The 8,890-nt window shown below is 35.5% G+C and overlaps 1 protein-coding gene across 1 annotated transcript in view; it reads right to left on the bottom strand.

The window, feature by feature from the left end:
• SV2C (synaptic vesicle glycoprotein 2C) overlaps nucleotides 1–8,890 on the bottom strand; it is a 385,830-nt gene that overhangs the window by 365,277 nt on the left and 11,663 nt on the right. The gene's annotated exons all lie outside the window — the stretch shown is intronic.

Genomic DNA, 8,890 nt, shown 5'->3' with positions numbered 1-8,890 from the left:
AATATGGATATCTTAAGATAATGGAATAATAGAGCATAAAATACATATAACTACCAAAGATGTTGATATCCAATACCATCCATTGAAATATATATTATATATATTGATTTTCAACACTTAGAAATTTTACATCATTCTTGTTTCCCCATGAACTCATATTTCCATTCTACCTATCCCACAGAATATCTTTATGTAAAATATTCTACTTGAAAATCTTTTACTGATGCCATTTCATCCTTAAAGGTAAACTACTTCTATCTATGTGAATTATTACAACTATTGTTAATATATACTTTATCAAAAGCAACATAAATATATTATAAAATTTAAACATAAAAATCAAAAAACATTCTTTCATGAGTGGGATAGATGAGGAATTTTCATTTCAATTCAAGTTTTGGTGAATGAATGCTATTTATTGCTATAATAAGACTGGGTTCCGTATCAATTCTAGTGTGTTTTTTGTGAGCTCTGAGAATCTTTGTTCACATATACAAATAGATGAAATTAGAGAAATTTTTGCTATAGAAATGTCATTCAACTCTTTTAACTTCTTCCACTTACATGCCAAAACCACTGGCCTATCTTCACATATTATTTTTGTGATCCATCAGCTGACATCTCAATAGATCTTCCTCAATTTTGTAGAAAGTAAAGAAATGAAAATTATTCTGTTTTTTTCTTTTTTTAATTTAAAATTTATTTTTATATTCCCCATACAATTACAACCCCCTTATTTTGACCCCAATCCCTCCCTTCCTTGCCCCCCACCCCCCACCACCCAAAGAGTGTCTCTGGTTCATAGTTGTTTGTTGATTTTGATATTTTCTTTCTGATAGTTATTCTTTTTCCTGGTCCCTTATTTAAGTTTTCTAGATTCCTGCTATGAGTGAGACCATCCGGTATTTTTCTTTTTCTTTCTGGCTTATTTTGCTGAGCATGATCCCTTCTGGCTCCATCCATGTTACTGCAAATTGCATGAGTTTATTTTTTTGAATGCTGAGTAATATTCCATGGTGTATATGTACCACATCTTCTTGATCCAGTCATCTATTTTTGGGCATTTGGGTTGTTTCCAAAGCTTAGCTATTGTAAATAGTGCTGCTATAAACATAGGGGTGCAGGTGCTCTTTGGAATTGATGTTTCTGTGTCCTTTGGGTAAAAACCTCCACACAGTGGTTGGATTTCCACACCGTGAAAATCTCCATAGTGGTTGGACCAGTTTGCACTCCCACCAACAGTGCAGGAGAGTTCCTTTTCCTCCACAACCTCGCCAACATTTGTTGTTGCTAGTTTTTTTAGTATGTGCCATTCTCACTGGTGTAAGATGGTATCTCATGGTAGTTTTGATTTGCATTTCCCTGATGACAAGTGATGTTGAACATTTTTTCATATGCCTGTTGGCCATTTGCATTTCCTCTTCAGAGAAGTTTCTTTTTAGCTCTTCTGCCCATTTTTTGACTGGATTATTTTCTTTGTTTTTGTTGAGTCTCATCAGCTCTTCGTAGATTTTTGTGATCAGTCCTTCATCACTAGTGTTGTGTGCAAAAAATGTTCTCCCAGTCGGTGGGGTTTCTCTTTGTTTTTGTTATTGTCTCTTTTGCTGTGCAGAAGCTCTTTAATTTAATGTAGTCCCAGCTGTTTATCTTTGCCTTCACTATCACTGCTTTGGGTGATGTGTCTGTAAAGATGTCTTTGATGTGCATATCATGTAGTGTTTTGCCTGTATTTCCTTCTACGTATTTTATGGTTTCAGGTCTTATGTCTAGTTCTTTAATCCATTTTGATTTGGTTTTTGTGAATAGTGCTAGGTAGTAGTCAAGCTTCATTCTTTTGCATGTAGCGAGAAATGGAAATTATTCTGAATTGTGAAGAGATTTGTTACCCATCATTAGAGACAATAATTTCTCAAATTTTGGGAAATATGTCAAAAAAGACTTTGCTAAGATTGATCAACTATTAATTATACCTTTTATTCTTTCCTTTATAGCATCTTCTTTAAGCTAATATACATAGAACAGGTTGGGATAACTAAGATATTATTAATTATATTCAATATTGTTAACATGCTTTCAATAAATTGAGTTAAATCTGCTACTTGGAGAGTTTTCTAATGTATTAACAAAGGTTTACTAAAAATACTCATCATATTACCTAATTAGCAAAGTTATTCTTCATTGTCAAAACAATAATTAATCAGAATACTGCCTCAATTTTTCATTTCAAGTAACCTGCCTTCTGAATTCTAATGAGATAAGTATATATTTAGTAGGACTTAGTAACCGATTGCATAGAGAAGGAAAGAGTAAAAGATCTCAAAGAAGAGTGAATAACTAGAAAACATGAAGAAATAATGAGCATAAGGAGCTGAATTTGTTCCTGGGAGAAAACATTGAATTTCCCCCTAGAATTTGAGGGGATAAACAAGTATAAAAACATTTTTTCTCTTCATTGTTTTTTAATTGTCTCAAATCTAAATTGTCCCTATAATCTGCAACATCAAAAAAAAATAAAAATAAAAACCATATCCCAAACATAATCTAAAGAATTATATATGGTGTTTTTATCATTAATTAGAAATGGAATCAATACAATCTCTAAAGACCATTTTTTCAAATATATACTTATGTAAAATGCTTTTGCTTTACTTATGTAGATATTTACAGGAAATCTTTGGGGCATAAGTTATTGGCTTGAATTTCTGTTTCCCACGGTAAACCAAGCACCAATCTCAAGTATTTTTCTCCTAAGATATTTTTTATAACATAAAAGGAAATTAATTTGACATGTCATCTTTTGAAATGTTAACTTTGCCTTGGATTGTTCATACTAAATTCTGGATGGCATATTCAAGAATGTTTTGAACAAGTGAAAATATAATTTTTCTCTATGTAAAGTCAGTGTATATTTCAAATTTTCTTTCACAATTATGGTATCACATGCAACTGGGAACAAAAGCTACAGGGGACAAAGTGTAATGGATCATGATGACTGTTTTGGAACAGCTTGAACCTCCTTATATCCTACAAGAAGGCTATGTGAGCTGAATTCAGAAGTGCTGAAAATGGCTTTTACTGCAAGCTACACAGTCTCAGGAGCAAATACACATTTTTATAACTTACAACTACAGAAAGCCTCTCAAATAAAAGGATTCATGCCAATGAAAGGATATGTTATCCCCCATGTCCTTCCATTTGGTGTATTTCTTTTAATACAAAGCACACACACACAATCACACAGAGGATGGTTTCTAAACTACTAATATATTTTGTTCCAATTGCTTGCCACTGTTGCAACAAATTACATTTCTCTATCATTTTACTGGTGCTGTGGTTCCTATCTCCTGTGAGTGGAATTATTAGTGCTACAGTAAATCAATTGAATTCAAATGTTTTGAGGCATGAGAGGTCAAAAGAGTTTTTGATTGTCTCATCTTCTAAATGTACCATACTAATGTGTGAAATAATTGTATTAAGCACAGAAAGAAGGAAGAGAGACATGTACCACACTTCCATTTAATTCTAGCTTTTTTTCCCAGCTTCTTTATTTTTTTATTTTATTTTAATTTAATTTTATATATTTTTACATCATTTTTCATTTTTGCATAATATATGCATTTTCATCTTGGTTATAGTTTCCATACAATTCTCACCCCCCCCTTATTTTGACCCTACTCTGTCCTCCCCTCCCTTCCCCTCTCCCCCCTCCCCGTCATGTGTCTCTGGTTTATAGTTGCTTGTTGATTTTGATTTTTACTTTATTATAATTAGTCTTTTTAATATCCTCCAGGTACACTGGCCTTGCCCTGTCTCCTCGGAAGTAACTCACTGAGTACGGAGTCACTTTTGTTCACATTAAATGTTTCAAGATAGGCTCAGCTTCAGCAGGTTCTTAATGAACAGAAGCCTCCCACATCCTGGAAAATCATGTCCCTTCAGTGTGACTGGGATCATATCCTTCAGTTCCCTGCTGAGTAAATGTACTTGGAGAAGACAAACGGCCAAGGAGATCTGACAGTTGGTGAAGCTGTTCTACCACAAAGGTGATCCCCCTTACCTCCTACCTGGGCATCGGGCATGCTCAATGGAATCTTTTGTTAGGACAGAACACCATTGTCCAATGGCTCCTTGTTTGCTTGAGAATTTCTAATTTTTAGGGCCTCCCCGCTGGCACAGCAGGTTGAGTGTAGCACTCTAATTTTCTTTCACTGCAGCCTCTGCAGTGCTGGTTCATTCAACTCCTGGCCAGCCGGTGAGATACCCACATGGCGTGGCAGACCTCTCCTGTCTTGCCCACTGCTCCCCTCAGCAGTGTACTTTGGTCCTTCTGCCTGTTCTGCTCCCTGCTCTGTCTCTGGTGAATTCTCTCACCCTCCCGCGCCTCTGGCTTGTACCCCAGTGTTTGTATAAATAAATAAATCTTTAAAAAATTTTCTAATTTCTAATGACACACAGAGAGATACTTGCCCATCAAGAACAATATCCCATTACTTTTTTCCCAGGAAAAATCCAGAAAAGTCCCTATGTTGACCCCATATTTCCTAGTCTGACTCCTCCCAGGTAGAACCCTCACATTCTTTTTCCCCCCTGTATGGTGATTCTGAGAGCTATTTCTGATAGAAAAACTCAAGCAAGCATTTAATGGTGCAGAACAAGCAAGCCAGGCTTCTCTGCAGTGCACCCCATCACAATGAGAATGTACTCCCCATGATTCAGAATGAATCAGATAGACAGGGGGAAAGTAACAGCCCCAAACTGCAGCTTAAGAAATAAATGGCAACCTCTTATCTGGAAAAGTAAGACCGCACTGCTGATTATAGTTCTCCAAGAGCCAGCTGCCCTGCCTCTGCATTCTTCTAAGCACAGGTAGAATGCAGAGCAAATTTTCTTCTAGAGGAAATAAAAACATGCCATTGGTTAAACACATTGGCAAAACAGATCATTTATCTTTGTTCTTCTCAAGCGATGTGTTGTGTCAAAATCAGAGAAATATTGTGAAAAACCTGTTCACATCTACATTATTTACTGCCTCAATTTTATGCCCTTTGTATTGAAGTTTAATATAAAATACAAAATATATATGTTATATGTGCTTGCATTTCAAAATACTGGGAAGGGGAAGTTCTCTTGGTGATGTCTACTTCCTTTTTCACTATTTCTGGTTGAAACAGAGAAGTCCTTCACTGGAAATAGTGGCAAATTTGCTTATGTGTGAGAGCAGCCAGGCCATATTGACCCAGACTTACTCTCTCTTCTTGTTTCAAGGCATCTCTTTTTATTGCACTTCACAAGCATTGTGTCTTTTACAAATTGAAGATTTGTGGTAAAGCTATGCTCATTTTTTTTGCTCCAGCAGCCCATGCTCACGTCATATCTTTGTGTTACATTTAATTAAGATGTGTCTATTTTTCTTAGACATAATAATGCTATTGCACACTTAGTACACCATAGTATAGGGTTAATGTTACTTTTATATGCATTGAGAAGCCAACACTTTTGTGTGACTTTATCACTTTATTGTGATATTCGCTTTACTGCAATGGTCTGGAACCAAAGCTGCAGTATCTCTAAGGTGTGCTTGTATCAGAATTTTCCTTCCTTCCATCCTCTCCCCTCCCCTTGCTCCTGTATTCCCACTGTTGTGCTGATTCTCATCCACCTTCTCATTACCACCACTCCACATTCCATACCCTACCTGACTTCATCCCATGGCTAGTGAGTTGTAAAACCTATGGTAAGAGGACAAACACTCAAGGGAAAACCAGAGAGATCAAGGCAAGGAAAATTCCTCTGAAACCTCTTTGTTTCTTCCCACTCCCCAATGCAATCTATGAAAGAGCAAAGAAAAAGAATTCTCTGGCCTTTGCCACCTCCTCCATGCCCAACTCCTTCCACCATTGCCTCATAGGTGGCTGTCTCATCCACAGATGAGAGAGAAATGGAGGAATAGGCACTGAAGGAGGCACAGGACCAGCTGCCCACTCCCTGTCCCCATCTCCATCTTGGCACAAAGTAAGCCCCACAGAAATAGAGATGAGAAACTCTGAGTAACTGAGGTCTGGCTAGAATAAAGGCCTCAAAGAATAAAGGTTCAAAATACAAACTTAGTTCAGGTACTTTTCTTGCACATGTGAGTTTGTAGCCTGAGGATCATCTCTGGTGTACTAGAAGAGAAAGATGCTTTCCTTCACATGATAAGAAATATCTACTCTAAACCAACAGCCAAAAAGTCACTTAAGGAAGGAACTGGAATTATTCCTATTAAAAATTAAAATCAAAACAAGAAAGTATACTAACATCATTCTTCTGTTGAATTCAACTAAAAAAGAAAGAAGTTAAAAGTAAAAATAAGCACTTTAAATACTGGAAATGGGGACACAAAATCATGATTACTTGTAATCTATTCAGAAACAACTGAAAAGCTCTTAAATTTTAATTTTTTTCTTTTCTTTTCCTTTATTTAATAGTTTGTTCATTGAAGTAATATTACCTTATAATGTAACAGGTGTGCACCACAAATCAACATTTGTATAATACTATGTTTAGTTCACCACTAAGTCCAATTCTATCTTTACTATACAACTGACCGCTTTAGTCAATGTACCAATCCCCCAACAAAGTAACCAGATACAAGAACAAAGTATACTTTCAAAATCTTGCGGAAACAACATCAATGACCCAAAGGATGCAATGAGAAAACCAAGTCTATGCAAAACAACAATAGAAACCCCCCAAAACCTATGAATAAACCTAACCCAAAAAAGGGCCTCCCCAGTGGCGCAGCGGTTGAGCGCTGGGTTGCGAAGCTGCCCACAGCCTCTGCAGCGCCGGTTCGATCCCCGGCTGCACCCCGGCCACCGGAGGAGGATCCCACATGGCGCGCAGACCTCTCCTGCCTCCCGCTGCTCCCCTCAGCAGTGTACTTCAGTCCTTCTGCCTGCTCTGCTCCCTGCTCTGGCTCTGGTGAATTCTCTCACCCTCCTGCGCTTCTGACGGTACCCAGTGCTTAAATAAATCTTGAAAAATAAAAATAAAAAAATAAACCTAACCCAAAAAAGCATGGCTTGTATTTTAAAAACTGAATTTTTTCTGAGAAATATAAAAGGAGAGTATGTTACATATAAGGATGGAAAGACCAAAGATAATAAATGGCATCATTGATTAGGAGGCACAGAAAAATAGGAGGTAGTTTCAGTTATTTTAATTAACAAGCGCTTACTATATGCCAAGCACTGTTCAAGATGTTTTATACTCCATTTCATTTTATTTAATCTTTCCAACAAACCAATAAAGTACTGCCATGATTTCTTGTTTCTCTCACACATCAAACTAAGTTCCAGACATTTTAAAAAATAATTTTTAAAAACACATACCATCATCATCACAAACTACAAGAAATCATGTAAGACTAGACTGGGCATAAAAGCAAAAGAAGTTACAAACTTCAACAAATTTAACCATATGATAATTTTCTCATTTTAAAAACAGATAATTTAATTATTTTTTTAATTCGCTGGAAAAATATATTTTTTAAAGTACAAATGATCTAAAGTAATGTTCCATTTTAAATTCTCCATATTGGTAATTTATAGCTTCTTTCACTTTTCTTGGTTAATCTTTTTAACATAAAACCATTTATGTTGATCCATTTGCTATATATTTGTTCTTGATTGATGAAATCCAGTGTGTCATTTTTTTTTCTTTTATGGATCATGCTTTCAACGTCATGTCTAAGAACACTTTGCTTACCCATATGTCACAAAGATTATCTTTTGTGTTTTTCTAAAAGTTTTATAATTTTATACTTAGATCTATGTACTAGGTCTCCAGCACTGACTCTTCTTATTTTAATAAGCTGGAAGACCTTTGGGAACAAAAAGGAGAAAAAAAAGACATGAATTATAATAATATATGCATTTGTTCCCTACATAAAAGCATTTAGAATCATCTTTGGGGGGCCCATTTGAAGCCAAAATCTAAAATAATATAAACTGAAATTAGTGAGGAAACAACCAAGGTTATCTGGTTCCTTGTATCAATGGTCAATTTTCCTGAATTTAAATGAACAAGAGATAAGAAGCAAATAGGTATTCTAGGGAGATGAATATGAGGACAGAAGAGGCAGACACATTACTTAGTATATGTCCCCAAACTGCCACACTGCCTCATTTTCTGATCTTCTCCTTTGTTTCTATGCATTTTAATAAACCTCAAGGGTTACACCCCTTGGTGAACTGACATGTATAATTATCACCTTTACAAGGCAAAGATTATATTTTATATATTCTCTTTTAGATGGCAGGAACTCAAGCAATAAATTTTGAAATAACTTAATTGATAAAAAGAAGTAAGACAGCTCTTGAAGATATAAGCTCTGCGTGTTCAGAAAATTTATTCTGGCAGATCCTTCCCCTCAAAGTCATATAAGCTATTTATATTGTGTTCTAAGGTACTTCCCCCCTCCATTTCTTAATTAAATATTTTAAAGGTGAGTCATAAAGTGCTCGTGTTTCACATATAATAAGTATTCACTTAAATGTTGTTTGGTATTATACTAAATAAGCAATATAAAAACAGAAGGTATTTTACTCACAGTTGCTCAGTATAAATTCAGTATAAATATAAACAAACAAATAAAAGCCTACAAATATTGTACTCCTGTCACAAATAATCACAGACTTTAAAATATCAATTTACCTTAATAGTCCAAGCAACTCATGAAAATTCATTATCAGGGAAGGACTAAAATGAATCAAGAGAAAATGTGTTCTTTGTCTTTTACTTCAATTATCTTTACATAATTCCTAATTTTGTGATGAGACATTCTGGAATACTGATTGCTTTCTTTAAAAACCTACTGATTGCGGGGAGGAGACAGCACAAGAGACTA

Source organism: Talpa occidentalis, unplaced genomic scaffold, assembly GCF_014898055.3.
Source record: "Talpa occidentalis isolate TD23 unplaced genomic scaffold, MPIMG_talOcc4v2.1 talOcc4.6, whole genome shotgun sequence".
NCBI classification, from domain to species: Eukaryota; Metazoa; Chordata; class Mammalia; order Eulipotyphla; family Talpidae; genus Talpa; species Talpa occidentalis.
This window is presented reverse-complemented; position numbering and strand designations above follow the sequence as displayed.